The sequence below is a fragment of the Hyla sarda genome, unplaced genomic scaffold (assembly GCF_029499605.1).
Source record: "Hyla sarda isolate aHylSar1 unplaced genomic scaffold, aHylSar1.hap1 scaffold_766, whole genome shotgun sequence".
NCBI classification, from domain to species: Eukaryota; Metazoa; Chordata; class Amphibia; order Anura; family Hylidae; genus Hyla; species Hyla sarda.
In genome coordinates this window covers 55,001-79,510 of record NW_026610789.1, presented here as the reverse complement: position 1 = coordinate 79,510, position 24,510 = coordinate 55,001, and the positions used below count along the sequence as shown (strand labels likewise).

The following is a 24,510-nucleotide window of genomic DNA, read 5'->3' as shown; positions in this document are numbered from 1 at the left end:
TACTTAGGACAAGAAAGTTGTTATGTAGCAGATGAGGCTCTAGAGCCATGGGACCCTTTTGGGAGGAGCATTGTAATGGGAGGAGCATTGTAATGTAAGGAGCTGAAAGGGTGCTTCTAGCTGCAAAATTTTTTACCATGAAAGAGCAAGCATAGGAGACAGGTGACAAAACCTTGAAAGAAATGCGTTGGCCGGGAATCGAACCCGGGTCAACTGCTTGGAAGGCAGCTATGCTCACCACTATACCACCAACGCTTCTGTGACAGCTGTGATGTCGGTGATGTCGGTGACGTCTGTGATTCGCATGGCTTAGACTGACTACTTCTGCTATCATGAAGAGCAAAATTCGTTCACAAAGACCTTAAAACACCTCCAAAGAAGAGGAACAATGCGTTGGCCTAGAAACGAACCTGCCTCAATTACAATGGTGGAAACAGTAAAATTGATTGCTTAGCAGAGGATGGTTTCGATCCATCGACCTCTGGGTTATGGGCCCAGCACGCTTCCGCTGCGCCACTCTGCTTCTGTCTGTAAAGCTGATGAGAAGCATAACTACCCTCTGGTTCCTGTCAAGCTGCTAGCGGGAAGGCAGTCTCTGCCGTTTCAGCAAGTTTAGCATAAAAGCCGATTGTTATGGGCTGAAGTCCACCTGGAGACCAGCATTTGGGTTTTCGCTTGTGCCTAGTCACGAGCATGCAGCACCGTTGTCTCTGTGGCGCAATCGGTTAGCGCGTTCGGCTGTTAACCGAAAGGTTGGTGGTTCAAGCCCACCCAGGGACGAGGTCCCCTTTTTGATTTGGTTGCACGTCACAGCTAAAGGTGGTTCTTTGGCGAGCCTTAGATGTGCTCTCAACTGAAAGCTTGGTCTCTGTGCCTGTTTTAAAGTCCCAATGTTGACGGGAGACCTCTCTGGAAAGGGTGTTTCTAGTGTTAAGAGCAGGGGTCAGAGGAAGTGTGTGTGTTTCAGCAGCTTGAAACATCCCAAATGAAAACATACCCCCCAAAAAAATGTCCTTCGAGCCGGAATCGAACCAGCGACCTAAGGATTGCCAATTGTTCTACTACAGTCCTCCGCTCTACCAGCTGAGCTATCGAAGGATTGGCAAAGCCGGGTGTGTGCAACTCTTTGGCTTGGCTAAGAGTGCCATGAGCATTAGCTAAAAAGATGTTTGAAAAAGTCAAAAAGTTTTTGGAGGATGCGGGCATCGATCCCGCTACCTCTCGCATGCTAAGCGAGCGCTCTACCATTTGAGCTAATCCCCCATGTCTGACCCACGCATTTAGCCACGCAATCCACTGATCAATCTCTGTAACTGTTTGAAACTTTTTTTTTTTTTTTTTAAGTGTCAAAATATTTTTGACATTAGAAGACTAAGACTGGGATGTTTACAGAGCTTCGCGTGGCTTAATACTTAGGACAAGAAAGTTGTTATGTAGCAGATGAGGCTCTAGAGCCATGGGACCCTTTTGGGAGGAGCATTGTAATGGGAGGAGCATTGTAATGTAAGGAGCTGAAAGGGTGCTTCTAGCTGCAAAATTTTTTACCATGAAAGAGCAAGCATAGGAGACAGGTGACAAAACCTTGAAAGAAATGCGTTGGCCGGGAATCGAACCCGGGTCAACTGCTTGGAAGGCAGCTATGCTCACCACTATACCACCAACGCTTCTGTGACAGCTGTGATGTCGGTGATGTCGGTGACGTCTGTGATTCGCATGGCTTAGACTGACTACTTCTGCTATCATGAAGAGCAAAATTCGTTCACAAAGACCTTAAAACACCTCCAAAGAAGAGGAACAATGCGTTGGCCTAGAAACGAACTTGCCTCAATTACAATGGTGGAAACAGTAAAATTGATTGCTTAGCAGAGGAAGGTTTCGATCCATCAACCTCTGGGTTATCGGCCCAGCACGCTTCCGCTGCGCCACTCTGCTTCTGTCTGTAAAGGAGATGAGAAGCATAACTACCCTCTGGTTCCTGTCAAGCTGCTAGCGGGAAGGCGGTCTCTGCCGTTTCAGCAAGTTTAGCTTAAAAGCCGATTGTTATGGGCTGAAGTCCACCTGAAGACCAGCATTTGGGTTTTCGCTTGTGCCTAGTCACGAGCATGCAGCACCGTTGTCTCTGTGGCGCAATCGGTTAGCGCGTTCGGCTGTTAACCGAAAGGTTGGTGGTTCAAGCCCACCCAGGGACGAGGTCCCCTTTTTGATTTGGTTGCACGTCACAGCTAAAGGTGGTTCTTTGGCGAGCCTTAGATGTGCTCTCAACTGAAAGCTTGGTCTCTGTGCCTGTTTTAAAGTCCCAATGTTGACGGGAGACCTCTCTGGAAAGGGTGTTTCTAGTGTTAAGAGCAGGGGTCAGCGGAAGTGTGTGTGTTTCAGCAGCTTAAAACATACCCCCCAAAAAAATGTCCTTCGAGCCGGAATTGAACCAGCGACCTAAGGATTGCCGATTGTTCTACTACAGTCCTCCGCTCTACCAGCTGAGCTATCGAAGGATTGGCAAAGCCGGGTGTGTGCAACTCTTTGGCTTGGCTAAGAGTGCCATGAGCATTAGCTAAAAAGATGTTTGAAAAAGTCAAAAAGTTTTTGGAGGATGCGGGCATCGATCCCGCTACCTCTCGCATGCTAAGCAAGCGCTCTACCATTTGAGCTAATCCCCGATGTCTGACCCACGCATTTAGCCACGCAATCCACTGATCAATCTCTGTAACTGTTTGAAACTTTTTTTTTTTTTTTTTTTTTTTAAGTGTCAAAATATTTTTGACATTAGAAGACTAAGACTGGGATGTTTACAGAGCTTCGCGTGGTTTAATACTTAGGACAAGAAAGTTGTTATGTAGCAGATGAGGCTCTAGAGCCATGGGACCCTTTTGGGAGGAGCATTGTAATGGGAGGAACATTGTAATGTAAGGAGCTGAAAGGGTGCTTCTAGCTGCAAAATTTTTTACCATGAAAGAGCAAGCATAGGAGACAGGTGACAAAACCTTGAAAGAAATGCGTTGGCCGGGAATCGAACCCGGGTCAACTGCTTGGAAGGCAGCTATGCTCACCACTATACCACCAACGCTTCTGTGACAGCTGTGATGTCGGTGATGTCGGTGACGTCTGTGATTCGCATGGCTTAGACTGACTACTTCTGCTATCATGAAGAGCAAAATTCGTTCACAAAGACCTTAAAACACCTCCAAAGAAGAGGAACAATGCGTTGGCCTAGAAACGAACTTGCCTCAATTACAATGGTGGAAACAGTAAAATTGATTGCTTAGCAGAGGATGGTTTCGATCCATCGACCTCTGGGTTATGGGCCCAGCACGCTTCCGCTGCGCCACTCTGCTTCTGTCTGTAAAGGAGATGAGAAGCATAACTACCCTCTGGTTCCTGTCAAGCTGCTAGCGGGAAGGCGGTCTCTGCCGTTTCAGCAAGTTTAGCTTAAAAGCCGATTGTTATGGGCTGAAGTCCACCTGGAGACCAGCATTTGGGTTTTCGCTTGTGCCTAGTCACGAGCATGCAGCACCGTTGTCTCTGTGGCGCAATCGGTTAGCGCGTTCGGCTGTTAACCGAAAGGTTGGTGGTTCAAGCCCACCCAGGGACGAGGTCCCCTTTTTGATTTGGTTGCACGTCACAGCTAAAGGTGGTTCTTTGGCGAGCCTTAGATGTGCTCTCAACTGAAAGCTTGGTCTCTGTGCCTGTTTTAAAGTCCCAATGTTGACGGGAGACCTCTCTGGAAAGGGTGTTTCTAGTGTTAAGAGCAGGGGTCAGCGGAAGTGTGTGTGTTTCAGCAGCTTGAAACATCCCAAATGAAAACATACCCCCCAAAAAAATGTCCTTCGAGCCGGAATCGAACCAGCGACCTAAGGATTGCCGATTGTTCTACTACAGTCCTCCGCTCTACCAGCTGAGCTATCGAAGGATTGGCAAAGCCGGGTGTGTGCAACTCTTTGGCTTGGCTAAGAGTGCCATGAGCATTAGCTAAAAAGATGTTTGAAAAAGTCAAAAAGTTTTTGGAGGATGCGGGCATCGATCCCGCTACCTCTCGCATGCTAAGCGAGCGCTCTACCATTTGAGCTAATCCCCCATGTCTGACCCACGCATTTAGCCACGCAATCCACTGATCAATCTCTGTAACTGTTTGAAACTTTTTTTTATTTTTATTTTTATTTTTTTTAAGTGTCAAAATATTTTTGACATTAAAAGACTAAGACTGGGATGTTTACAGAGCTTCGCGTGGCTTAATACTTAGGACAAGAAAGTTGTTATGTAGCAGATGAGGCTCTAGAGCCATGGGACCCTTTTGGGAGGAGCATTGTAATGGGAGGAGCATTGTAATGTAAGGAGCTGAAAGGGTGCTTCTAGCTGCAAAATTTTTTACCATGAAAGAGCAAGCATAGGAGACAGGTGACAAAACCTTGAAAGAAATGCGTTGGCCGGGAATCGAACCCGGGTCAACTGCTTGGAAGGCAGCTATGCTCACCACTATACCACCAACGCTTCTGTGACAGCTGTGATGTCGGTGATGTCGGTGACGTCTGTGATTCGCATGGCTTAGACTGACTACTTCTGCTATCATGAAGAGCAAAATTCGTTCACAAAGACCTTAAAACACCTCCAAAGAAGAGGAACAATGCGTTGGCCTAGAAACGAACCTGCCTCAATTACAATGGTGGAAACAGTAAAATTGATTGCTTAGCAGAGGATGGTTTCGATCCATCGACCTCTGGGTTATGGGCCCAGCACGCTTACGCTGCGCCACTCTGCTTCTGTCTCTAAAGGAGATGAGAAGCATAACTACCCTCTGGTTCCTGTCAAGCTGCTAGCGGGAAGGCGGTCTCTGCCGTTTCAGCAAGTTTAGCATAAAAGCCGATTGTTATGGGCTGAAGTCCACCTGGAGACCAGCATTTGGGTTTTCGCTTGTGCCTAGTCACGAGCAGGCAGTACCGTTGTCTCTGTGGAACAATCGGTTAGCGCGTTCGGCTGTTAACCGAAAGGTTGGTGGTTCAAGCCCACCCAGGGACGAGGTCCCCTTTTTTGATTTGGTTGCACGTCACAGCTAAAGGTGGTTCTTTGGCGAGCCTTAGATGTGCTCTCAACTGAAAGCTTGGTCTCTGTGCCTGTTTTAAAGTCCCAATGTTGACGGGAGACCTCTCTGGAAAGGGTATTTCTAGTGTTAAGAGCAGGGGTCAGCGGAAGTGTGTGTGTTTCAGCAGCTTGAAACATCCCAAATGAAAACATACCCCCCAAAAAAATGTCCTTCGAGCCAGCGACCTAAGGATTGCCGATTGTTCTACTACAGTCCTCCGCTCTACCAGCTGAGCTATCGAAGGATTGGCAAAGCCGGGTGTGTGCAACTCTTTGGCTTGGCTAAGAGTGCCATGAGCATTAGCTAAAAAGATGTTTGAAAAAGTCAAAAAGTTTTTGGAGGATGCGGGCATCGATCCCGCTACCTCTCGCATGCTAAGCGAGCGCTCTACCATTTGAGCTAATCCCCCATGTCTGACCCACGCATTTAGCCACGCAATCCACTGATCAATCTCTGTAACTGTTTGAAACTTTTTTTTTTTTTTTTTTTTTTTTTTTTGTGTCAAAATATTTTTGACATTAGAAGACTAAGACTGGGATGTTTACAGAGCTTCGCGTGGCTTAATACTTAGGACAAGAAAGTTGTTATGTAGCAGATGAGGCTCTAGAGCCATGGGACCCTTTTGGGAGGAGCATTGTAATGGGAGGAGCATTGTAATGTAAGGAGCTGAAAGGGTGCTTCTAGCTGCAAAATTTTTTACCATGAAAGAGCAAGCATAGGAGACAGGTGACAAAACCTTGAAAGAAATGCGTTGGCCGGGAATCGAACCCGGGGCAACTGCTTGGAAGGCAGCTATGCTCACCACTATACCACCAACGCTTCTTTGACAGCTGTGATGTCGGTGATGTCGGTGACGTCTGTGATTCGCATGGCTTAGACTGACTACTTCTGCTATCATGAAGAGCAAAATTCGTTCACAAAGACCTTAAAACACCTCCAAAGAAGAGGAACAATGCGTTGGCCTAGAAACGAACCTGCCTCAATTACAATGGTGGAAACAGTAACATTGATTGCTTAGCAGAGGATGGTTTCGATCCATCGACCTCTGGGTTATGGGCCCAGCACGCTTCCGCTGCGCCACTCTGCTTCTGTCTGTAAAGGAGATGAGAAGCATAACTACCCTCTGGTTCCTGTCAAGCTGCTAGCGGGAAGGCGGTCTCTGCCGTTTCAGCAAGTTTAGCTTAAAAGCCGATTGTTATGGGCTGAAGTCCACCTGGAGACCAGCATTTGGGTTTTCGCTTGTGCCTAGTCACGAGCATGCAGCACCGTTGTCTCTGTGGCGCAATCGGTTAGCGCGTTCGGCTGTTAACCGAAAGGTTGGTGGTTCAAGCCCACCCAGGGACGAGGTCCCCTTTTTGATTTGGTTGCACGTCACAGCTAAAGGTGGTTCTTTGGCGAGCCTTAGATGTGCTCTCAACTGAAAGCTTGGTCTCTGTGCCTGTTTTAAAGTCCCAATGTTGACGGGAGACCTCTCTGGAAAGGGTGTTTCTAGTGTTAAGAGCAGGGGTCAGCGGAAGTGTGTGTGTTTCAGCAGCTTGAAACATCCCAAATGAAAACATACCCCCCAAAAAAATGTCCTTCGAGCCGGAATCGAACCAGCGACCTAAGGATTGCCGATTGTTCTACTACAGTCCTCCGCTCTACCAGCTGAGCTATCGAAGGATTGGCAAAGCCGGGTGTGTGCAACTCTTTGGCTTGGCTAAGAGTGCCATGAGCATTAGCTAAAAAGATGTTTGAAAAAGTCAAAAAGTTTTTGGAGGATGCGGGCATCGATCCCGCTATCTCTCGCATGCTAAGCGAGCGCTCTACCATTTGAGCTAATCCCCCATGTCTGACCCACGCATTTAGCCACGCAATCCACCGATCAATCTCTGTAACTGTTTGAAACTTTTTTTTTTTTTTTTTTTTTTTAAGTGTCAAAATATTTTTGACATTAGAAGACTAAGACTGGGATGTTTACAGAGCTTCGCGTGGCTTAATACTTAGGACAAGAAAGTTGTTATGTAGCAGATGAGGCTCTAGAGCCATGGGACCCTTTTGGGAGGAGCATTGTAATGGGAGGAGCATTGTAATGTAAGGAGCTGAAAGGGTGCTTCTAGCTGCAAAATTTTTTACCATGAAAGAGCAAGCATAGGAGACAGGTGACAAAACCTTGAAAGAAATGCGTTGGCCAGGAATCGAACCCGGGTCAACTGCTTGGAAGGCAGCTATGCTCACCACTATACCACCAACGCTTCTGTGACAGCTGTGATGTCGGTGACGTCTGTGATTCGCATGGCTTAGACTGACTACTTCTGCTATCATGAAGAGCAAAATTCGTTCACAAAGACCTTAAAACACCTCCAAAGAAGAGGAACAATGCGTTGGCCTAGAAACGAACTTGCCTCAATTACAATGGTGGAAACAGTAAAATTGATTGCTTAGCAGAGGATGGTTTCGATCCATCGACCTCTGGGTTATGGGCCCAGCACGCTTCCGCTGCGCCACTCTGCTTCTGTCTGTAAAGGTGATGAGAAGCATAACTACCCTCTGGTTCCTGTCAAGCTGCTAGCGGGAAGGCGGTCTCTGCCGTTTCAGCAAGTTTAGCTTAAAAGCCGATTGTTATGGGCTGAAGTCCACCTGGAGACCAGCATTTGGGTTTTCGCTTGTGCCTAGTCACGAGCATGCAGCACCGTTGTCTCTGTGGCGCAATCGGTTAGCGCGTTCGGCTGTTAACCGAAAGGTTGGTGGTTCAAGCCCACCCAGGGACGAGGTCCCTTTTTTGATTTGGTTGCACGTCACAGCTAAAGGTGGTTCTTGGCGAGCCTTAGATGTGCTCTCAACTGAAAGCTTGGTCTCTGTGCCTGTTTTAAAGTCCCAATGTTGACGGGAGACCTCTCTGGAAAGGGTGTTTCTAGTGTTAAGAGCAGGGGTCAGCGGAAGTGTGTGTGTTTCAGCAGCTTGAAACATCCCAAATGAAAACATACCCCCCAAAAAAATGCCCTTCGAGCCGGAATCGAACCAGCGACCTAAGGATTGCCGATTGTTCTACTACAGTCCTCCGCTCTACCAGCTGAGCTATCGAAGGATTGGCAAAGCCGGGTGTGTGCAACTCTTTGGCTTGGCTAAGAGTGCCATGAGCATTAGCTAAAAAGATGTTTGAAAAAGTCAAAAAGTTTTTGGAGGATGCGGGCATCGATCCCGCTACCTCTCGCATGCTAAGCGAGCGCTCTACCATTTGAGCTAATCCCCCATGTCTGACCCACACGTTTAGCCACGCGTTTAGCCACGCAATCCACTGATCAATCTCTGTAACTGTTTGAAACTTTTTTTTTTTTTTTTTTTTTAAGTGTCAAAATATTTTTGACATTAGAAGACTAAGACTGGGATGTTTACAGAGCTTCGCGTGGCTTAATACTTAGGACAAGAAAGTTGTTATGTAGCAGATGAGGCTCTAGAGCCATGGGACCCTTTTGGGAGGAGCATTGTAATGGGAGGAGCATTGTAATGTAAGGAGCTGAAAGGGTGCTTCTAGCTGCAAAATTTTTTACCATGAAAGAGCAAGCATAGGAGACAGGTGACAAAACCTTGAAAGAAATGCGTTGGCCGGGAATCGAACCCGGGTCAACTGCTTGGAAGGCAGCTATGCTCACCACTATACCACCAACGCTTCTGTGACAGCTGTGATGTCGGTGATGTCGGTGACGTCTGTGATTCGCATGGCTTAGACTGACTACTTCTGCTATCATGAAGAGCAAAATTCGTTCACAAAGACCTTAAAACACCTCCAAAGAAGAGGAACAATGCGTTGGCCTAGAAACGAACTTGCCTCAATTACAATGGTGGAAACAGTAAAATTGATTGCTTAGCAGAGGATGGTTTCGATCCATCGACCACTGGGTTATGGGCCCAGCACGCTTCCGCTGCGCCACTCTGCTTCTGTCTGTAAAGGAGATGAGAAGCATAACTACCCTCTGGTTCCTGTCAAGCTGCTAGCGGGAAGGCGGTCTCTGCCGTTTCAGCAAGTTTAGCTTAAAAGCCGATTGTTATGGGCTGAAGTCCACCTGGAGACCAGCATTTGGGTTTTCGCTTGTGCCTAGTCACGAGCATGCAGCTCCGTTGTCTCTGTGGCGCAATCGGTTAGCGCGTTCGGCTGTTAACCGAAAGGTTGGTGGTTCAAGCCCACCCAGGGACGAGGTCCCCTTTTTGATTTGGTTGCACGTCACAGCTAAAGGTGGTTCTTTGGCGAGCCTTAGATGTGCTCTCAACTGAAAGCTTGGTCTCTGTGCCTGTTTTAAAGTCCCAATGTTGACGGGAGACCTCTCTGGAAAGGGTGTTTCTAGTGTTAAGAGCAGGGGTCAGCGGAAGTGTGTGTGTTTCAGCAGCTTGAAACATCCCAAATGAAAACATACCCCCCAAAAAAATGTCCTTCAAGACGGAATCGAACCAGCGACCTAAGGATTGCCGATTGTTCTACTACAGTCCTCCGCTCTACCAGCTGAGCTATCGAAGGATTGGCAAAGCTGGGTGTGTGCAACTCTTTGGCTTGGCTAAGAGTGCCATGAGCATTAGCTAAAAAGATGTTTGAAAAAGTCAAAAAGTTTTTGGAGAATGCGGGCATCGATCCCGCTACCTCTCGCATGCTAAGCGAGCGCTCTACCATTTGAGCTAATCCCCCATGTCTGACCCATGCATTTAGCCACGCAATCCACCGATCAATCTCTGTAACTGTTTGAAACTTTTTTTTTTTTTTTTTTTTTTTTAAGTGTCAAAATATTTTTGACATTAGAAGACTAAGACTGGGATGTTTACAGAGCTTCGCGTGGCTTAATACTTAGGACAAGAAAGTTGTTATGTAGCAGATGAGGCTCTAGAGCCATGGGACCCTTTTGGGAGGAGCATTGTAATGGGAGGAGCATTGTAATGTAAGGAGCTGAAAGGGTGCTTCTAGCTGCAAAATTTTTTACCATGAAAGAGCAAGCATAGGAGACAGGTGACAAAACCTTGAAAGAAATGCGTTGGCCGGGAATCGAACCCGGGTCAACTGCTTGGAAGGCAGCTATGCTCACCACTATACCACCAACGCTTCTGTGGCAGCTGTGATGTCGGTGATGTCGGTGATGTCGGTGACGTCTGTGATTCGCATGGCTTAGACTGACTACTTCTGCTATCATGAAGAGCAAAATTCGTTCACAAAGACCTTAAAACACCTCCAAAGAAGAGGAACAATGCGTTGGCCTAGAAACGAACTTGCCTCAATTACAATGGTGGAAACAGTAAAATTGATTGCTTAGCAGAGGATGGTTTCGATCCATCGACCTCTGGGTTATGGGCCCAGCACGCTTCCGCTGCGCCACTCTGCTTCTGTCTGTAAAGGAGATGAGAAGCATAACTACCCTCTGGTTCCTGTCAAGCTGCTAGCGGGAAGGCGGTCTCTGCCGTTTCAGCAAGTTTAGCTTAAAAGCCGATTGTTATGGGCTGAAGTCCACCTGGAGACCAGCATTTGGGTTTTCGCTTGTGCCTAGTCACGAGCATGCAGCACCGTTGTCTCTGTGGCGCAATCGGTTAGCGCGTTCGGCTGTTAACCGAAAGGTTGGTGGTTCAAGCCCACCCAGGGACGAGGTCCCCTTTTTGATTTGGTTGCACGTCACAGCTAAAGGTGGTTCTTTGGCGAGCCTTAGATGTGCTCTCAACTGAAAGCTTGGTCTCTGTGCCTGTTTTAAAGTCCCAATGTTGACGGGAGACCTCTCTGGAAAGGGTGTTTCTAGTGTTAAGAGCAGGGGTCAGCGGAAGTGTGTGTGTTTCAGCAGCTTGAAACATCCCAAATGAAAACATACCCCCCAAAAAAATGTCCTTCGAGCCGGAATCGAACCAGCGACCTAAGGATTGCCGATTGTTCTACTACAGTCCTCCGCTCTACCAGCTGAGCTATCGAAGGATTGGCAAAGCTGGGTGTGTGCAACTCTTTGGCTTGGCTAAGAGTGCCATGAGCATTAGCTAAAAAGATGTTTGAAAAAGTCAAAAAGTTTTTGGAGGATGCGGGCATCGATCCCGCTACCTCTCGCATGCTAAGCGAGCGCTCTACCATTTGAGCTAATCCCCCATGTCTGCCCCACGCATTTAGCCACGCATTTAGCCACGCAATCCACTGATCAATCTCTGTAACTGTTTGAAACTTTTTTTTTTTTTTTTTTTTTTTAAGTGTCAAAATATTTTTGATATTAGAAGACTAAGACTGGGATGTTTACAGAGCTTCGCGTGGCTTAATACTTAGGACAAGAAAGTTGTTATGTAGCAGATGAGGCTCTAGAGCCATGGGACCCTTTTGGGAGGAGCATTGTAATGGGAGGAGCATTGTAATGTAAGGAGCTGAAAGGGTGCTTCTAGCTGCAAAATTTTTTACCATGAAAGAGCAAGCATAGGAGACAGGTGACAAAACCTTGAAAGAAATGCGTTGGCCGGGAATCGAACCCGGGTCAACTGCTTGGAAGGCAGCTATGCTCACCACTATACCACCAACGCTTCTGTGACAGCTGTGATGTCGGTGATGTCGGTGACGTCTGTGATTCGCATGGCTTAGACTGACTACTTCTGCTATCATGAAGAGCAAAATTCGTTCACAAAGACCTTAAAACACCTCCAAAGAAGAGGAACAATGCGTTGGCCTAGAAACGAACTTGCCTCAATTACAATGGTGGAAACAGTAAAATTGATTGCTTAGCAGAGGATGGTTTCGATCCATCGACCTCTGGGTTATGGGCCCAGCACGCTTCCGCTGCGCCACTCTGCTTCTGTCTGTAAAGGAGATGAGAAGCATAACTACCCTCTGGTTCCTGTCAAGCTGCTAGCGGGAAGGCGGTCTCTGCCGTTTCAGCAAGTTTAGCTTAAAAGCCGATTGTTATGGGCTGAAGTCCACCTGAAGACCAGCATTTGGGTTTTCGTTTGTGCCTAGTCACGAGCATGCAGCACCGTTGTCTCTGTGGCGCAATCGGTTAGCGCGTTCGGCTGTTAACCGAAAGGTTGGTGGTTCAAGCCCACCCAGGGACGAGGTCCCTTTTTTGATTTGGTTGCACGTCACAGCTAAAGGTGGTTCTTGGCGAGCCTTAGATGTGCTCTCAACTGAAAGCTTGGTCTCTGTGCCTGTTTTAAAGTCCCAATGTTGACGGGAGACCTCTCTGGAAAGGGTGTTTCTAGTGTTAAGAGCAGGGGTCAGCGGAAGTGTGTGTGTTTCAGCAGCTTGAAACATCCCAAATGAAAACATACCCCCCAAAAAAATGTCCTTCGAGCCGGAATCGAACCAGCGACCTAAGGATTGCCGATTGTTCTACTACAGTCCTCCGCTCTACCAGCTGAGCTATCGAAGGACTGGCAAAGCCGGGTGTGTGCAACTCTTTGGCTTGGCTAAGAGTGCCATGAGCATTAGCTAAAAAGATGTTTGAAAAAGTCAAAAAGTTTTTGGAGGATGCGGGCATCGATCCCGCTACCTCTCGCATGCTAAGCGAGCGCTCTACCATTTGAGCTAATCCCCCATGTCTGCCCCACGCATTTAGCCACGCATTTAGCCACGCAATCCACCGATCAATCTCTGTAACTGTTTGAAACTTTTTTTTTTTTTTTTTTTTTTAAGTGTCAAAATATTTTTGACATTAGAAGACTAAGACTGGGATGTTTACAGAGCTTCGCGTGGCTTAATACTTAGGACAAGAAAGTTGTTATGTAGCAGATGAGGCTCTAGAGCCATGGGACCCTTTTGGGAGGAGCATTGTAATGGGAGGAGCATTGTAATGTAAGGAGCTGAAAGGGTGCTTCTAGCTGCAAAATTTTTTACCATGAAAGAGCAAGCATAGGAGACAGGTGACAAAACCTTGAAAGAAATGCGTTGGCCGGGAATCGAACCCGGGTCAACTGCTTGGAAGGCAGCTATGCTCACCACTATACCACCAACGCTTCTGTGACAGCTGTGATGTCGGTGATGTCGGTGACGTCTGTGATTCGCATGGCTTAGACTGACTACTTCTGCTATCATGAAGAGCAAAATTCGTTCACAAAGACCTTAAAACACCTCCAAAGAAGAGGAACAATGCGTTGGCCTAGAAACGAACTTGCCTCAATTACAATGGTGGAAACAGTAAAAGTGATTGCTTAGCAGAGGAAGGTTTCGATCCATCGACCTCTGGGTTATCGGCCCAGCACGCTTCCGCTGCGCCACTCTGCTTCTGTCTGTAAAGGAGATGAGAAGCATAACTACCCTCTGGTTCCTGTCAAGCTGCTAGCGGGAAGGCGGTCTCTGCCGTTTCAGCAAGTTTAGCTTAAAAGCCGATTGTTATGGGCTGAAGTCCACCTGAAGACCAGCATTTGGGTTTTCGCTTGTGCCTAGTCACGAGCATGCAGCACTGTTGTCTCTGTGGCGCAATCGGTTAGCGCGTTCGGCTGTTAACCGAAAGGTTGGTGGTTCAAGCCCACCCAGGGACGAGGTCCCCTTTTTGATTTGGTTGCACGTCACAGCTAAAGGTGGTTCTTTGGCGAGCCTTAGATGTGCTCTCAACTGAAAGCTTGGTCTCTGTGCCTGTTTTAAAGTCCCAATGTTGACGGGAGACCTCTCTGGAAAGGGTGTTTCTAGTGTTAAGAGCAGGGGTCAGCGGAAGTGTGTGTGTTTCAGCAGCTTGAAACATCCCAAATGAAAACATACCCCCCAAAAAAATGTCCTTCGAGCCGGAATCGAACCAGCGACCTAAGGATTGCCGATTGTTCTACTACAGTCCTCCGCTCTACCAGCTGAGCTATCGAAGGATTGGCAAAGCTGGGTGTGTGCAACTCTTTGGCTTGGCTAAGAGTGCCATGAGCATTAGCTACAAAGATGTTTGAAAAAGTCAAAAAGTTTTTGGAGGATGCGGGCATCGATCCCGCTACCTCTCGCATGCTAAGCGAGCGCTCTACCATTTGAGCTAATCCCCCATGTCTGACCCACGCGTTTAGCCACGCGTTTAGCCACGCAATCCACTGATCAATCTCTGTAACTGTTTGAAACTTTTTTTTTTTTTTTTTTTAAGTGTCAAAATATTTTTGACATTAGAAGACTAAGACTGGGATGTTTACAGAGCTTCGCGTGGCTTAATACTTAGGACAAGAAAGTTGTTATGTAGCAGATGAGGCTCTAGAGCCATGGGACCCTTTTGGGAGGAGCATTGTAATGGGAGGAGCATTGTAATGTAAGGAGCTGAAAGGGTGCTTCTAGCTGCAAAATTTTTTACCATGAAAGAGCAAGCATAGGAGACAGGTGACAAAACCTTGAAAGAAATGCGTTGGCCGGGAATCGACCCCGGGTCAACTGCTTGGAAGGCAGCTATGCTCACCACTATACCACCACCGCTTCTGTGACAGCTGTGATGTCGGTGATGTCGGTGACGTCTGTGATTCGCATGGCTTAGACTGACTACTTCTGCTATCATGAAGAGCAAAATTCGTTCACAAAGACCTTAAAACACCTCCAAAGAAGAGGAACAATGCGTTGGCCTAGAAACGAACCTGCCTCAATTACAATGGTGGAAACAGTAAAATTGATTGCTTAGCAGAGGATGGTTTCGATCCATCGACCTCTGGGTTATGGGCCCAGCAGGCTTCCGCTGCGCCACTCTGCTTCTGTCTGTAAAGGAGATGAGAAGCATAACTACCCTCTGGTTCCTGTCAAGCTGCTAGCGGGAAGGCGGTCTCTGCCGTTTCAGCAAGTTTAGCTTAAAAGCCGATTGTTATGGGCTGAAGTCCACCTGGAGACCAGCATTTGGGTTTTCGCTTGTGCCTAGTCACGAGCATGCAGCACCGTTGTCTCTGTGGCGCAATCGGTTAGCGTGTTCGGCTGTTAACCGAAAGGTTGGTGGTTCAAGCCCACCCAGGGACGAGGTCCCCTTTTTGATTTGGTTGCACGTCACACCTAAAGGTGGTTCTTTGGCGAGCCTTAGATGTGCTCTCAACTGAAAGCTTGGTCTCTGTGCCTGTTTTAAAGTCCCAATGTTGACGGGAGACCTCTCTGGAAAGGGTGTTTCTAGTGTTAAGAGCAGGGGTCAGCGGAAGTGTGTGTGTTTCAGCAGCTTGAAACATCCCAAATGAAAACATACCCCCCAAAAAAATGTCCTTCGCGCCGGAATCGAACCAGCGACCTAAGGATTGCCGATTGTTCTACTACAGTCCTCCGCTCTACCAGCTGAGCTATCGAAGGATTGGCAAAGCCGGGTGTGTGCAACTCTTTGGCTTGGCTAAGAGTGCCATGAGCATTAGCTAAAAAGATGTTTGAAAAAGTCAAAAAGTTTTTGGAGGATGCGGGCATCGATCCCGCTACCTCTCGCATGCTAAGCGAGCGCTCTACCATTTGAGCTAATCCCCAATGTCTGCCCCACGCATTTAGCCACGCAATCCACTGATCAATCTCTGTAACTGTTTGAAACTTTTTTTTTTTTTTTTTTTTTTTGTGTCAAAATATTTTTGACATTAGAAGACTAAGACTGGGATGTTTACAGAGCTTCGCGTGGCTTAATACTTAGGACAAGAAAGTTGTTATGTAGCAGATGAGGCTCTAGAGCCATGGGACCCTTTTGGGAGGAGCATTGTAATGGGAGGAGCATTGTAATGTAAGGAGCTGAAAGGGTGCTTCTAGCTGCAAAATTTTTTTACCATGAAAGAGCAAGCATAGGAGACAGGTGACAAAACCTTGAAAGAAATGCGTTGGCCGGGAATCGAACCCGGGTCAACTGCTTGGAAGGCAGCTATGCTCACCACTATACCACCAACGCTTCTGTGACAGCTGTGATGTCGGTGATGTCGGTGACGTCTGTGATTCGCATGGCTTAGACTGACTACTTCTGCTATCATGAAGAGCAAAATTCGTTCACAAAGACCTTAAAACACCTCCAAAGAAGAGGAACAATGCGTTGGCCTAGAAACGAACCTGCCTCAATTACAATGGTGGAAACAGTAAAATTGATTGCTTAGCAGAGGATGGTTTCGATCCATCGACCTCTGGGTTATGGGCCCAGCACGCTTCCGCTGCGCCACTCTGCTTCTGTCTGTAAAGGTGATGAGAAGCATAACTACCCTCTGGTTCCTGTCAAGCTGCTAGCGGGAAGGCGGTCTCTGCCGTTTCAGCAAGTTTAGCTTAAAAGCCGATTGTTATGGGCTGAAGTCCACCTGGAGACCAGCATTTGGGTTTTCGCTTGTGCCTAGTCACGAGCATGCAGCACCGTTGTCTCTGTGGCGCAATCGGTTAGCGCGTTCGGCTGTTAACCGAAAGGTTGGTGGTTCAAGCCCACCCAGGGACGAGGTCCCCTTTTTGATTTGGTTGCACGTCACAGCTAAAGGTGGTTCTTTGGCGAGCCTTAGATGTGCTCTCAACTGAAAGCTTGGTCTCTGTGCCTGTTTTAAAGTCCCAATGTTGACGGGAGACCTCTCTGGAAAGGGTGTTTCTAGTGTTAAGAGCAGGGGTCAGCGGAAGTGTGTGTGTTTCAGCAGCTTGAAACATCCCAAATGAAAACATACCCCCCAAAAAAATGTCCTCTGGTTCCTGTCAAGCTGCTAGCGGGAAGGCGGTCTCTGCCGTTTCAGCAAGTTTAGCTTAAAAGCCGATTGTTATGGGCTGAAGTCCACCTGGAGACCAGCATTTGGGTTTTCGCTTGTGCCTAGTCACGAGCATGCAGTGCCGTTGTCTCTGTGGCGCAATCGGTTAGCGCGTTCGGCTGTTAACCGAAAGGTTGGTGGTTCAAGCCCACCCAGGGACGAGGTCCCCTTTTTGATTTGGTTGCACGTCACAGCTAAAGGTGGTTCTTTGGCGAGCCTTAGATGTGCTCTCAACTGAAAGCTTGGTCTCTGTGCCTGTTTTAAAGTCCCAATGTTGACGGGAGACCTCTCTGGAAAGGGTGTTTCTAGTGTTAAGAGCAGGGGTCAGCGGAAGTGTGTGTGTTTCAGCAGCTTGAAACATCCCAAATGAAAACATACCCCCCAAAAAAATGTCCTTCGAGCCGGAATCGAACCAGCGACCTAAGGATTGCCGATTGTTTTACTACAGTCCTCCGCTCTACCAGCTGAGCTATCGAAGGATTGGCAAGGCCGGGTGTGTGCAACTCTTTGGCTTGGCTAAGAGTGCCATGAGCATTAGCTAAAAAGATGTTTGAAAAAGTCAAAAAGGTTTTGGAGGATGCGGGCATCGATCCCGCTACCTCTCGCATGCTAAGCGAGCGCTCTACCATTTGAGCTAATCCCCCATGTCTGCCCCACGCATTTAGCCACGCAATCCACCGATCAATCTCTGTAACTGTTTGAAACTTTTTTTTTTTTTTTTTTTTTTTAAAGTGTCAAAATATTTTTGACATTAGAAGACTAAGACTGGGATGTTTACAGAGCTTCGCGTGGCTTAATACTTAGGACAAGAAAGTTGTTATGTAGCAGATGAGGCTCTAGAGCCATGGGACCCTTTTGGGAGGAGCATTGTAATGGGAGGAGCATTGTAATGTAAGGAGCTGAAAGGGTGCTTCTAGCTGCAAAATTTTTTACCATGAAAGAGCAAGCATAGGAGACAGGTGACAAAACCTTGAAAGAAATGCGTTGGCCGGGAATCGAACCCGGGTCAACTGCTTGGAAGGCAGCTATGCTCACCACTATACCACCAACGCTTCTGTGACAGCTGTGATGTCGGTGATGTCGGTGACGTCTGTGATTCGCATGGCTTAGACTGACTACTTCTGCTATCATGAAGAGCAAAATTCGTTCACAAAGACCTTAAAACACCTCCAAAGAAGAGGAACAATGCGTTGGCCTAGAAACGAACTTGCCTCAATTACAATGGTGGAAACAGTAAAATTGATTGCTTAGCAGAGGAAGTTTTCGATCCATCGACCTCTGGGTTATCAGCCCAGCACGCTTCCGCTGCGCCACTCTGCTTCTGTCTGTAAAGGAGATGAGAAGCATAACTACCCTCTGGTTCCTGTCAAGCTGCTAGCGGGAAGGCGGTCTCTGCCGTTTCAGCAAGTTTAGCTTAAAAGCCGATTGTTATGGGCTGAAGTCCACCTGAAGACCAGCATTTGGGTTTTCGCTTGTGCCTAGTCACGAGCATGCAGCACCGTTGTCTCTGTGGCGCAATTGGTTAGCGCGTTCGGCTGTTAACCGAAAGGTTGGTGGTTCAAGCCCACCCAGGGACGAGGTCCCCTTTTTGATTTGGTTGCACGTCACAGCTAAAGGTGGTTCTTTGGCGAGCCTTAGATGTGCTCTCAACTGAAAGCTTGGTCTCTGTGCCTGTTTTAAAGTCCCAATGTTGACGGGAGACCTCTCTGGAAAGGGTGTTTCTAGTGTTAAGAGCAGGGGTCAGCGGAAGTGTGTGTGTTTCAGCAGCTTGAAACATCCCAAATGAAAACATACCCCCCAAAAAAATGTCCTTCGAGCCGGAATCGAACCAGCGACCTAAGGATTGCCGATTGTTCTACTACAGTCCTCCGCTCTACCAGCTGAGCTATCGAAGGATTGGCAAAGCTGGGTGTGTGCAACTCTTTGGCTTGGCTAAGAGTGCCATGAGCATTAGCTAAAAAGATGTTTGAAAAAGTCAAAAAGTTTTTGGAGGATGCGGGCATCGATCCCGCTACCTCTCGCATGCTAAGCGAGCGCTCTACCATTTGAGCTAATCCCCCATGTCTGACCCACGCATTTAGCCACGCATTTAGCCACGCATTTAGCCACGCAATCCACTGATCAATCTCTGTAACTGTTTGAAACTTTTTTTTTTTTTTTTTTTTTTTTTTTTGTGTCAAAATATTTTTGACATTAGAAGACTAAGACTGGGATGTTTACAGAGCTTCGCGTGGCTTAATACTTAGGACAAGAAAGTTGTTATGTAGCAGATGAGGCTCTAGAGCCATGGGACCCTTTTGGGAGGAGCATTGTAATGGGAGGAGCATTGTAATGTAAGGAGCTGAAAGGGTGCTTCTAGCTGCAAAATTTTTTTACCATGAAAGAGCAAGCATAGGAGACAGGTGACAAAACCTTGAAAGAAATGCGTTGGCCGGGAATCGAACCCGGGTCAACTGCTTGGAAGGCAGCTATGCTCACCACTATACCACCAACGCTTCTGTGACAGCTGTGATGTCGGTGATGTCGGTGACGTCTGTGATTCGCATGGCTTAGACTGACTACTTCTGCTATCATGAAGAGCAAAATTCGTTCACAAAGACCTTAAAACACCTCCAAAGAAGAGGAACAATGCGTTGGCCTAGAAACGAACCTGCCTCAATTACAATGGTGGAAACAGTAAAATTGATTGCTTAGCAGAGGATGGTTTCGATCCATCGACCTCTGGGTTATGGGCCCAGCACGCTTCCGCTGCGCCACTCTGCTTCTGTCTGTAAAGGTGATGAGAAGCATAACTACCCTCTGGTTCCTGTCAAGCTGCTAGCGGGAAGGCGGTCTCTGCCGTTTCAGCAAGTTTAGCATAAAAGCCGATTGTTATGGGCTGAAGTCCACCTGGAGACCAGCATTTGGGTTTTCGCTTGTGCCTAGTCACGAGCATGCAGCACCGTTGTCTCTGTGGGGCAATCGGTTAGCGCGTTCGGCTGTTAACCGAAAGGTTGGTGGTTCAAGCCCACCCAGGGACGAGGTCCCCTTTTTGATTTGGTTGCACGTCACAGCTAAAGGTGGTTCTTTGGCGAGCCTTAGATGTGCTCTCAACTGAAAGCTTGGTCTCTGTGCCTCTTTTAAAGTCCCAATGTTGACGGGAGACCTCTCTGGAAAGGGTGTTTCTAGTGTTAAGAGCAGGGGTCAGCGGAAGTGTGTGTGTTTCAGCAGCTTGAAACATCCCAAATGAAAACATACCCCCCAAAAAAATGTCCTTCGAGCCGGAATCGAACCAGCGACCTAAGGATTGCCGATTGTTCTACTACAGTCCTCCGCTCTACCAGCTGAGCTATCGAAGGATTGGCAAAGCTGGGTGTGTGCAACTCTTTGGCTTGGCTAAGAGTGCCATGAGCATTAGCTAAAAAGATGTTTGAAAAAGTCAAAAAGTTTTTGGAGGATGCGGGCATCGATCCCGCTACCTCTCGCATGCTAAGCGAGCGCTCTACCATTTGAGCTAATCCCCCATGTCTGACCCACGCATTTAGCCACGCAATCCACTGATCAATCTCTGTAACTGTTTGAAACTTTTTTTTTTTTTTTTTTTGTGTCAAAATATTTTTGACATTAGAAGACTAAGACTGGTATGTTTACAGAGCTTCGCGTGGCTTAATACTTAGGACAAGAAAGTTGTTATGTAGCAGATGAGGCTCTAGAGCCATGGGACCCTTTTGGGAGGAGCATTGTAATGGGAGGAGCATTGTAATGTAAGGAGCTGAAAGGGTGCTTCTAGCTGCAAAATTTTTTACCATGAAAGAGCAAGCATAGGAGACAGGTGACAAAACCTTGAAAGAAATGCGTTGGCCGGGAATCGAACCCGGGTCAACTGCTTGGAAGGCAGCTATGCTCACCACTATACCACCAACGCTTCTGTGACAGCTGTGATGTCGGTGATGTCGGTGACGTCTGTGATTCGCATGGCTTAGACTGACTACTTCTGCTATCATGAAGAGCAAAATTCGTTCACAAAGACCTTAAAACACCTCCAAAGAAGAGGAACAATGCGTTGGCCTAGAAACGAACCTGCCTCAATTACAATGGTGGAAACAGTAAAATTGATTGCTTAGCAGAGGATGGTTTCGATCCATCGACCTCTGGGTTATGGGCCCAGCACGCTTCCGCTGCGCCACTCTGCTTCTGTCTGTAAAGGTGATGAGAAGCATAACTACCCTCTGGTTCCTGTCAAGCTGCTAGCGGGAAGGCGGTCTCTGCCGTTTCAGCAAGTTTAGCATAAAAGCCGATTGTTATGGGCTGAAGTCCACCTGGAGACCAGCATTTGGGTTTTCGCTTGTGCCTAGTCACGAGCATGCAGCACCGTTGTCTCTGTGGGGCAATCGGTTAGCGCGTTCGGCTGTTAACCGAAAGGTTGGTGGTTCAAGCCCACCCAGGGACGAGGTCCCCTTTTTGATTTGGTTGCACGTCACAGCTAAAGGTGGTTCTTTGGCGAGCCTTAGATGTGCTCTCAACTGAAAGCTTGGTCTCTGTGCCTGTTTTAAAGTCCCAATGTTGACGGGAGACCTCTCTGGAAAGGGTGTTTCTAGTGTTAAGAGCAGGGGTCAGCGGAAGTGTGTGTGTTTCAGCAGCTTAAAACATACCCCCCAAAAAAATGTCCTTCGAGCCGGAATCGAACCAGCGACCTAAGGATTGCCGATTGTTCTACTACAGTCCTCCGCTCTACCAGCTGAGCTATCGAAGGATTGGCAAAGCCGGGTGTGTGCAACTCTTTGGCTTGGCTAAGAGTGCCATGAGCATTAGCTAAAAAGATGTTTGAAAAAGTCAAAAAGTTTTTGGAGGATGCGGGCATCGATCCCGCTACCTCTCGCATGCTAAGCGAGCGCTCTACCATTTGAGCTAATCCCCCATGTCTGCCCCACTCATTTAGCCACGCAATCCACCGATCAATCTCTGTAACTGTTTGAAACTTTATTTATTTTTTTTTTTTTAAGTGTCAAAATATTTTTGACATTAGAAGACTAAGACTGGGATGTTTACAGAGCTTCGCGTGGCTTAATACTTAGGACAAGAAAGTTGTTATGTAGCAGATGAGGCTCTAGAGCCATGGGACCCTTTTGGGAGGAGCATTGTAATGGGAGGAGCATTGTAATGTAAGGAGCTGAAAGGGTGCTTCTAGCTGCAAAATTTTTTACCATGAAAGAGCAAGCATAGGAGACAGGTGACAAAACCTTGAAAGAAATGCGTTGGCCGGGAATCGAACCCGGGTCAACTGCTTGGAAGGCAGCTATGCTCACCACTATACCACCAACGCTTCTGTGACAGCTGTGATGTCGGTGATGTCGGTGACGTCTGTGATTCGCATGGCTTAGACTGACTACTTCTGCTATCATGAAGAGCAAAATTCGTTCACAAAGACCTTAAAACACCTCCAAAGAAGAGGAACAATGCGTTGGCCTAGAAACGAACTTGCCTCAATTACAATGGTGGAAACAGTAAAATTGATTGCTTAGCAGAGGAAGTTTTCGATCCATCGACCTCTGGGTTATCGGCCCAGCACGCTTCCGCTGCGCCACTCTGCTTCTGTCTGTAAAGGAGATGAGAAGCATAACTACCCTCTGGTTCCTGTCAAGCTGCTAGCGGGAAGGCGGTCTCTGCCGTTTCAGCAAGTTTAGCTTAAAAGCCGATTGTTATGGGCTGAAGTCCACCTGAAGACCAGCATTTGGGTTTTCGCTTGTGCCTAGTCACGAGCATGCAGCACCGTTGTCTCTGTGGCGCAATTGGTTAGCGCGTTCGGCTGTTAACCGAAAGGTTGGTGGTTCAAGCCCACCCAGGGACGAGGTCCCCTTTTTGATTTGGTTGCACGTCACAGCTAAAGGTGGTTCTTTGGCGAGCCTTAGATGTGCTCTCAACTGAAAGCTTGGTCTCTGTGCCTGTTTTAAAGTCCCAATGTTGACGGGAGACCTCTCTGGAAAGGGTGTTTCTAGTGTTAAGAGCAGGGGTCAGCGGAAGTGTGTGTGTTTCAGCAGCTTGAAACATCCCAAATGAAAACATACCCCCCAAAAAAATGTCCTTCGAGCCGGAATCGAACCAGCGACCTAAGGATTGCCGATTGTTCTACTACAGTCCTCCGCTCTACCAGCTGAGCTATCGAAGGATTGGCAAAGCTGGGTGTGTGCAACTCTTTGGCTTGGCTAAGAGTGCCATGAGCATTAGCTAAAAAGATGTTTGAAAAAGTCAAAAAGTTTTTGGAGGATGCGGGCATCGATCCCGCTACCTCTCGCATGCTAAGCGAGCGCTCTACCATTTGAGCTAATCCCCCATGTCTGACCCACGCATTTAGCCACGCAATCCACTGATCAATCTCTGTAACTGTTTGAAACTTTTTTTTTTTTTTTTTTTTTTTTGTGTCAAAATATTTTTGACATTAGAAGACTAAGACTGGGATGTTTACAGAGCTTCGCGTGGCTTAATACTTAGGACAAGAAAGTTGTTATGTAGCAGATGAGGCTCTAGAGCCATGGGACCCTTTTGGGAGGAGCATTGTAATGGGAGGAGCATTGTAATGTAAGGAGCTGAAAGGGTGCTTCTAGCTGCAAAATTTTTTACCATGAAAGAGCAAGCATAGGAGACAGGTGACAAAACCTTGAAAGAAATGCGTTGGCCGGGAATCGAACCCGGGTCAACTGCTTGGAAGGCAGCTATGCTCACCACTATACCACCAACGCTTCTGTGACAGCTGTGATGTCGGTGATGTCGGTGACGTCTGTGATTCGCATGGCTTAGACTGACTACTTCTGCTATCATGAAGAGCAAAATTCGTTCACAAAGACCTTAAAACACCTCCAAAGAAGAGGAACAATGCGTTGGCCTAGAAACGAACCTGCCTCAATTACAATGGTGGAAACAGTAAAATTGATTGCTTAGCAGAGGATGGTTTCGATCCATCGACCTCTGGGTTATGGGCCCAGCACGCTTCCGCTGCGCCACTCTGCTTCTGTCTGTAAAGGTGATGAGAAGCATAACTACCCTCTGGTTCCTGTCAAGCTGCTAGCGGGAAGGCGGTCTCTGCCGTTTCAGCAAGTTTAGCATAAAAGCCGATTGTTATGGGCTGAAGTCCACCTGGAGACCAGCATTTGGGTTTTCGCTTGTGCCTAGTCACGAGCATGCAGCACCGTTGTCTCTGTGGGGCAATCGGTTAGCGCGTTCGGCTGTTAACCGAAAGGTTGGTGGTTCAAGCCCACCCAGGGACGAGGTCCCCTTTTTGATTTGGTTGCACGTCACAGCTAAAGGTGGTTCTTTGGCGAGCCTTAGATGTGCTCTCAACTGAAAGCTTGGTCTCTGTGCCTCTTTTAAAGTCCCAATGTTGACGGGAGACCTCTCTGGAAAGGGTGTTTCTAGTGTTAAGAGCAGGGGTCAGCGGAAGTGTGTGTGTTTCAGCAGCTTGAAACATCCCAAATGAAAACATACCCCCCAAAAAAATGTCCTTCGAGCCGGAATCGAACCAGCGACCTAAGGATTGCCGATTGTTCTACTACAGTCCTCCGCTCTACCAGCTGAGCTATCGAAGGATTGGCAAAGCTGGGTGTGTGCAACTCTTTGGCTTGGCTAAGAGTGCCATGAGCATTAGCTAAAAAGATGTTTGAAAAAGTCAAAAAGTTTTTGGAGGATGCGGGCATCGATCCCGCTACCTCTCGCATGCTAAGCGAGCGCTCTACCATTTGAGCTAATCCCCCATGTCTGACCCACGCATTTAGCCACGCAATCCACTGATCAATCTCTGTAACTGTTTGAAACTTTTTTTTTTTTTTTTTTTTTTTTTTTTGTGTCAAAATATTTTTGACATTAGAAGACTAAGACTGGGA

At 47.5% G+C, this 24,510-nt stretch overlaps 60 non-coding genes across 60 annotated transcripts; 13 read left to right on the top strand and 47 right to left on the bottom strand.

Moving 5' to 3' along the window:
- Positions 1-183: 183 nt before the first annotated feature.
- Positions 184-255, bottom strand: TRNAG-UCC (transfer RNA glycine (anticodon UCC)). The gene has a single exon. It is a non-coding gene; the product is annotated as a tRNA-Gly (tRNA).
- A 451-nt stretch (positions 256-706) lies between these two features.
- Positions 707-780, top strand: TRNAN-GUU (transfer RNA asparagine (anticodon GUU)). Its single transcript has one exon. It is a non-coding gene; the product is annotated as a tRNA-Asn (tRNA).
- A 231-nt stretch (positions 781-1,011) lies between these two features.
- On the bottom strand, positions 1,012-1,098 carry TRNAY-GUA (transfer RNA tyrosine (anticodon GUA)). Its single transcript is given in 2 exon segments — positions 1,012-1,047; positions 1,062-1,098. It is a non-coding gene; the product is annotated as a tRNA-Tyr (tRNA).
- Positions 1,099-1,190: 92 nt separating this feature from the next.
- TRNAA-AGC (transfer RNA alanine (anticodon AGC)) lies at positions 1,191-1,263 on the bottom strand. Its single transcript has one exon. It is a non-coding gene; the product is annotated as a tRNA-Ala (tRNA).
- Positions 1,264-1,592: 329 nt separating this feature from the next.
- Positions 1,593-1,664, bottom strand: TRNAG-UCC (transfer RNA glycine (anticodon UCC)). The gene has a single exon. It is a non-coding gene; the product is annotated as a tRNA-Gly (tRNA).
- A 451-nt stretch (positions 1,665-2,115) lies between these two features.
- On the top strand, positions 2,116-2,189 carry TRNAN-GUU (transfer RNA asparagine (anticodon GUU)). Its single transcript has one exon. It is a non-coding gene; the product is annotated as a tRNA-Asn (tRNA).
- Positions 2,190-2,405: 216 nt separating this feature from the next.
- TRNAY-GUA (transfer RNA tyrosine (anticodon GUA)) lies at positions 2,406-2,492 on the bottom strand. The gene is given in 2 exon segments: positions 2,406-2,441; positions 2,456-2,492. It is a non-coding gene; the product is annotated as a tRNA-Tyr (tRNA).
- Positions 2,493-2,992: 500 nt separating this feature from the next.
- TRNAG-UCC (transfer RNA glycine (anticodon UCC)) lies at positions 2,993-3,064 on the bottom strand. The gene has a single exon. It is a non-coding gene; the product is annotated as a tRNA-Gly (tRNA).
- A 451-nt stretch (positions 3,065-3,515) lies between these two features.
- On the top strand, positions 3,516-3,589 carry TRNAN-GUU (transfer RNA asparagine (anticodon GUU)). The gene has a single exon. It is a non-coding gene; the product is annotated as a tRNA-Asn (tRNA).
- Positions 3,590-3,820: 231 nt separating this feature from the next.
- Positions 3,821-3,907, bottom strand: TRNAY-GUA (transfer RNA tyrosine (anticodon GUA)). Its single transcript is given in 2 exon segments — positions 3,821-3,856; positions 3,871-3,907. It is a non-coding gene; the product is annotated as a tRNA-Tyr (tRNA).
- A 92-nt stretch (positions 3,908-3,999) lies between these two features.
- On the bottom strand, positions 4,000-4,072 carry TRNAA-AGC (transfer RNA alanine (anticodon AGC)). Its single transcript has one exon. It is a non-coding gene; the product is annotated as a tRNA-Ala (tRNA).
- Positions 4,073-4,413: 341 nt separating this feature from the next.
- TRNAG-UCC (transfer RNA glycine (anticodon UCC)) lies at positions 4,414-4,485 on the bottom strand. The gene has a single exon. It is a non-coding gene; the product is annotated as a tRNA-Gly (tRNA).
- Positions 4,486-5,410: 925 nt separating this feature from the next.
- On the bottom strand, positions 5,411-5,483 carry TRNAA-AGC (transfer RNA alanine (anticodon AGC)). The gene has a single exon. It is a non-coding gene; the product is annotated as a tRNA-Ala (tRNA).
- Positions 5,484-5,821: 338 nt separating this feature from the next.
- Positions 5,822-5,893, bottom strand: TRNAG-UCC (transfer RNA glycine (anticodon UCC)). The gene has a single exon. It is a non-coding gene; the product is annotated as a tRNA-Gly (tRNA).
- A 451-nt stretch (positions 5,894-6,344) lies between these two features.
- Positions 6,345-6,418, top strand: TRNAN-GUU (transfer RNA asparagine (anticodon GUU)). The gene has a single exon. It is a non-coding gene; the product is annotated as a tRNA-Asn (tRNA).
- Positions 6,419-6,649: 231 nt separating this feature from the next.
- TRNAY-GUA (transfer RNA tyrosine (anticodon GUA)) lies at positions 6,650-6,736 on the bottom strand. The gene is given in 2 exon segments: positions 6,650-6,685; positions 6,700-6,736. It is a non-coding gene; the product is annotated as a tRNA-Tyr (tRNA).
- Positions 6,737-6,828: 92 nt separating this feature from the next.
- TRNAA-AGC (transfer RNA alanine (anticodon AGC)) lies at positions 6,829-6,901 on the bottom strand. Its single transcript has one exon. It is a non-coding gene; the product is annotated as a tRNA-Ala (tRNA).
- A 335-nt stretch (positions 6,902-7,236) lies between these two features.
- On the bottom strand, positions 7,237-7,308 carry TRNAG-UCC (transfer RNA glycine (anticodon UCC)). The gene has a single exon. It is a non-coding gene; the product is annotated as a tRNA-Gly (tRNA).
- A 442-nt stretch (positions 7,309-7,750) lies between these two features.
- TRNAN-GUU (transfer RNA asparagine (anticodon GUU)) lies at positions 7,751-7,824 on the top strand. Its single transcript has one exon. It is a non-coding gene; the product is annotated as a tRNA-Asn (tRNA).
- A 230-nt stretch (positions 7,825-8,054) lies between these two features.
- Positions 8,055-8,141, bottom strand: TRNAY-GUA (transfer RNA tyrosine (anticodon GUA)). Its single transcript is given in 2 exon segments — positions 8,055-8,090; positions 8,105-8,141. It is a non-coding gene; the product is annotated as a tRNA-Tyr (tRNA).
- A 92-nt stretch (positions 8,142-8,233) lies between these two features.
- TRNAA-AGC (transfer RNA alanine (anticodon AGC)) lies at positions 8,234-8,306 on the bottom strand. The gene has a single exon. It is a non-coding gene; the product is annotated as a tRNA-Ala (tRNA).
- A 345-nt stretch (positions 8,307-8,651) lies between these two features.
- On the bottom strand, positions 8,652-8,723 carry TRNAG-UCC (transfer RNA glycine (anticodon UCC)). The gene has a single exon. It is a non-coding gene; the product is annotated as a tRNA-Gly (tRNA).
- A 451-nt stretch (positions 8,724-9,174) lies between these two features.
- TRNAN-GUU (transfer RNA asparagine (anticodon GUU)) lies at positions 9,175-9,248 on the top strand. The gene has a single exon. It is a non-coding gene; the product is annotated as a tRNA-Asn (tRNA).
- A 410-nt stretch (positions 9,249-9,658) lies between these two features.
- TRNAA-AGC (transfer RNA alanine (anticodon AGC)) lies at positions 9,659-9,731 on the bottom strand. The gene has a single exon. It is a non-coding gene; the product is annotated as a tRNA-Ala (tRNA).
- A 336-nt stretch (positions 9,732-10,067) lies between these two features.
- On the bottom strand, positions 10,068-10,139 carry TRNAG-UCC (transfer RNA glycine (anticodon UCC)). Its single transcript has one exon. It is a non-coding gene; the product is annotated as a tRNA-Gly (tRNA).
- A 460-nt stretch (positions 10,140-10,599) lies between these two features.
- Positions 10,600-10,673, top strand: TRNAN-GUU (transfer RNA asparagine (anticodon GUU)). The gene has a single exon. It is a non-coding gene; the product is annotated as a tRNA-Asn (tRNA).
- A 231-nt stretch (positions 10,674-10,904) lies between these two features.
- On the bottom strand, positions 10,905-10,991 carry TRNAY-GUA (transfer RNA tyrosine (anticodon GUA)). Its single transcript is given in 2 exon segments — positions 10,905-10,940; positions 10,955-10,991. It is a non-coding gene; the product is annotated as a tRNA-Tyr (tRNA).
- Positions 10,992-11,083: 92 nt separating this feature from the next.
- TRNAA-AGC (transfer RNA alanine (anticodon AGC)) lies at positions 11,084-11,156 on the bottom strand. Its single transcript has one exon. It is a non-coding gene; the product is annotated as a tRNA-Ala (tRNA).
- A 347-nt stretch (positions 11,157-11,503) lies between these two features.
- Positions 11,504-11,575, bottom strand: TRNAG-UCC (transfer RNA glycine (anticodon UCC)). Its single transcript has one exon. It is a non-coding gene; the product is annotated as a tRNA-Gly (tRNA).
- Positions 11,576-12,026: 451 nt separating this feature from the next.
- On the top strand, positions 12,027-12,100 carry TRNAN-GUU (transfer RNA asparagine (anticodon GUU)). The gene has a single exon. It is a non-coding gene; the product is annotated as a tRNA-Asn (tRNA).
- Positions 12,101-12,330: 230 nt separating this feature from the next.
- Positions 12,331-12,417, bottom strand: TRNAY-GUA (transfer RNA tyrosine (anticodon GUA)). Its single transcript is given in 2 exon segments — positions 12,331-12,366; positions 12,381-12,417. It is a non-coding gene; the product is annotated as a tRNA-Tyr (tRNA).
- A 92-nt stretch (positions 12,418-12,509) lies between these two features.
- TRNAA-AGC (transfer RNA alanine (anticodon AGC)) lies at positions 12,510-12,582 on the bottom strand. Its single transcript has one exon. It is a non-coding gene; the product is annotated as a tRNA-Ala (tRNA).
- A 346-nt stretch (positions 12,583-12,928) lies between these two features.
- TRNAG-UCC (transfer RNA glycine (anticodon UCC)) lies at positions 12,929-13,000 on the bottom strand. The gene has a single exon. It is a non-coding gene; the product is annotated as a tRNA-Gly (tRNA).
- Positions 13,001-13,196: 196 nt separating this feature from the next.
- On the bottom strand, positions 13,197-13,268 carry TRNAI-GAU (transfer RNA isoleucine (anticodon GAU)). Its single transcript has one exon. It is a non-coding gene; the product is annotated as a tRNA-Ile (tRNA).
- Positions 13,269-13,451: 183 nt separating this feature from the next.
- Positions 13,452-13,525, top strand: TRNAN-GUU (transfer RNA asparagine (anticodon GUU)). Its single transcript has one exon. It is a non-coding gene; the product is annotated as a tRNA-Asn (tRNA).
- A 231-nt stretch (positions 13,526-13,756) lies between these two features.
- On the bottom strand, positions 13,757-13,843 carry TRNAY-GUA (transfer RNA tyrosine (anticodon GUA)). The gene is given in 2 exon segments: positions 13,757-13,792; positions 13,807-13,843. It is a non-coding gene; the product is annotated as a tRNA-Tyr (tRNA).
- A 92-nt stretch (positions 13,844-13,935) lies between these two features.
- TRNAA-AGC (transfer RNA alanine (anticodon AGC)) lies at positions 13,936-14,008 on the bottom strand. The gene has a single exon. It is a non-coding gene; the product is annotated as a tRNA-Ala (tRNA).
- A 1,171-nt stretch (positions 14,009-15,179) lies between these two features.
- Positions 15,180-15,266, bottom strand: TRNAY-GUA (transfer RNA tyrosine (anticodon GUA)). The gene is given in 2 exon segments: positions 15,180-15,215; positions 15,230-15,266. It is a non-coding gene; the product is annotated as a tRNA-Tyr (tRNA).
- Positions 15,267-15,765: 499 nt separating this feature from the next.
- On the bottom strand, positions 15,766-15,837 carry TRNAG-UCC (transfer RNA glycine (anticodon UCC)). Its single transcript has one exon. It is a non-coding gene; the product is annotated as a tRNA-Gly (tRNA).
- Positions 15,838-16,288: 451 nt separating this feature from the next.
- TRNAN-GUU (transfer RNA asparagine (anticodon GUU)) lies at positions 16,289-16,362 on the top strand. Its single transcript has one exon. It is a non-coding gene; the product is annotated as a tRNA-Asn (tRNA).
- A 382-nt stretch (positions 16,363-16,744) lies between these two features.
- On the top strand, positions 16,745-16,818 carry TRNAN-GUU (transfer RNA asparagine (anticodon GUU)). The gene has a single exon. It is a non-coding gene; the product is annotated as a tRNA-Asn (tRNA).
- Positions 16,819-17,049: 231 nt separating this feature from the next.
- Positions 17,050-17,136, bottom strand: TRNAY-GUA (transfer RNA tyrosine (anticodon GUA)). Its single transcript is given in 2 exon segments — positions 17,050-17,085; positions 17,100-17,136. It is a non-coding gene; the product is annotated as a tRNA-Tyr (tRNA).
- A 92-nt stretch (positions 17,137-17,228) lies between these two features.
- Positions 17,229-17,301, bottom strand: TRNAA-AGC (transfer RNA alanine (anticodon AGC)). Its single transcript has one exon. It is a non-coding gene; the product is annotated as a tRNA-Ala (tRNA).
- A 336-nt stretch (positions 17,302-17,637) lies between these two features.
- On the bottom strand, positions 17,638-17,709 carry TRNAG-UCC (transfer RNA glycine (anticodon UCC)). Its single transcript has one exon. It is a non-coding gene; the product is annotated as a tRNA-Gly (tRNA).
- A 451-nt stretch (positions 17,710-18,160) lies between these two features.
- Positions 18,161-18,234, top strand: TRNAN-GUU (transfer RNA asparagine (anticodon GUU)). The gene has a single exon. It is a non-coding gene; the product is annotated as a tRNA-Asn (tRNA).
- A 231-nt stretch (positions 18,235-18,465) lies between these two features.
- Positions 18,466-18,552, bottom strand: TRNAY-GUA (transfer RNA tyrosine (anticodon GUA)). Its single transcript is given in 2 exon segments — positions 18,466-18,501; positions 18,516-18,552. It is a non-coding gene; the product is annotated as a tRNA-Tyr (tRNA).
- A 92-nt stretch (positions 18,553-18,644) lies between these two features.
- On the bottom strand, positions 18,645-18,717 carry TRNAA-AGC (transfer RNA alanine (anticodon AGC)). The gene has a single exon. It is a non-coding gene; the product is annotated as a tRNA-Ala (tRNA).
- Positions 18,718-19,080: 363 nt separating this feature from the next.
- On the bottom strand, positions 19,081-19,152 carry TRNAG-UCC (transfer RNA glycine (anticodon UCC)). Its single transcript has one exon. It is a non-coding gene; the product is annotated as a tRNA-Gly (tRNA).
- A 756-nt stretch (positions 19,153-19,908) lies between these two features.
- TRNAY-GUA (transfer RNA tyrosine (anticodon GUA)) lies at positions 19,909-19,995 on the bottom strand. The gene is given in 2 exon segments: positions 19,909-19,944; positions 19,959-19,995. It is a non-coding gene; the product is annotated as a tRNA-Tyr (tRNA).
- A 92-nt stretch (positions 19,996-20,087) lies between these two features.
- On the bottom strand, positions 20,088-20,160 carry TRNAA-AGC (transfer RNA alanine (anticodon AGC)). Its single transcript has one exon. It is a non-coding gene; the product is annotated as a tRNA-Ala (tRNA).
- Positions 20,161-20,489: 329 nt separating this feature from the next.
- On the bottom strand, positions 20,490-20,561 carry TRNAG-UCC (transfer RNA glycine (anticodon UCC)). The gene has a single exon. It is a non-coding gene; the product is annotated as a tRNA-Gly (tRNA).
- A 741-nt stretch (positions 20,562-21,302) lies between these two features.
- Positions 21,303-21,389, bottom strand: TRNAY-GUA (transfer RNA tyrosine (anticodon GUA)). Its single transcript is given in 2 exon segments — positions 21,303-21,338; positions 21,353-21,389. It is a non-coding gene; the product is annotated as a tRNA-Tyr (tRNA).
- Positions 21,390-21,481: 92 nt separating this feature from the next.
- TRNAA-AGC (transfer RNA alanine (anticodon AGC)) lies at positions 21,482-21,554 on the bottom strand. Its single transcript has one exon. It is a non-coding gene; the product is annotated as a tRNA-Ala (tRNA).
- Positions 21,555-21,887: 333 nt separating this feature from the next.
- Positions 21,888-21,959, bottom strand: TRNAG-UCC (transfer RNA glycine (anticodon UCC)). The gene has a single exon. It is a non-coding gene; the product is annotated as a tRNA-Gly (tRNA).
- Positions 21,960-22,410: 451 nt separating this feature from the next.
- On the top strand, positions 22,411-22,484 carry TRNAN-GUU (transfer RNA asparagine (anticodon GUU)). The gene has a single exon. It is a non-coding gene; the product is annotated as a tRNA-Asn (tRNA).
- A 231-nt stretch (positions 22,485-22,715) lies between these two features.
- On the bottom strand, positions 22,716-22,802 carry TRNAY-GUA (transfer RNA tyrosine (anticodon GUA)). Its single transcript is given in 2 exon segments — positions 22,716-22,751; positions 22,766-22,802. It is a non-coding gene; the product is annotated as a tRNA-Tyr (tRNA).
- Positions 22,803-22,894: 92 nt separating this feature from the next.
- On the bottom strand, positions 22,895-22,967 carry TRNAA-AGC (transfer RNA alanine (anticodon AGC)). The gene has a single exon. It is a non-coding gene; the product is annotated as a tRNA-Ala (tRNA).
- A 334-nt stretch (positions 22,968-23,301) lies between these two features.
- Positions 23,302-23,373, bottom strand: TRNAG-UCC (transfer RNA glycine (anticodon UCC)). Its single transcript has one exon. It is a non-coding gene; the product is annotated as a tRNA-Gly (tRNA).
- Positions 23,374-24,129: 756 nt separating this feature from the next.
- On the bottom strand, positions 24,130-24,216 carry TRNAY-GUA (transfer RNA tyrosine (anticodon GUA)). The gene is given in 2 exon segments: positions 24,130-24,165; positions 24,180-24,216. It is a non-coding gene; the product is annotated as a tRNA-Tyr (tRNA).
- A 92-nt stretch (positions 24,217-24,308) lies between these two features.
- Positions 24,309-24,381, bottom strand: TRNAA-AGC (transfer RNA alanine (anticodon AGC)). The gene has a single exon. It is a non-coding gene; the product is annotated as a tRNA-Ala (tRNA).
- Positions 24,382-24,510: the final 129 nt, after the last annotated feature.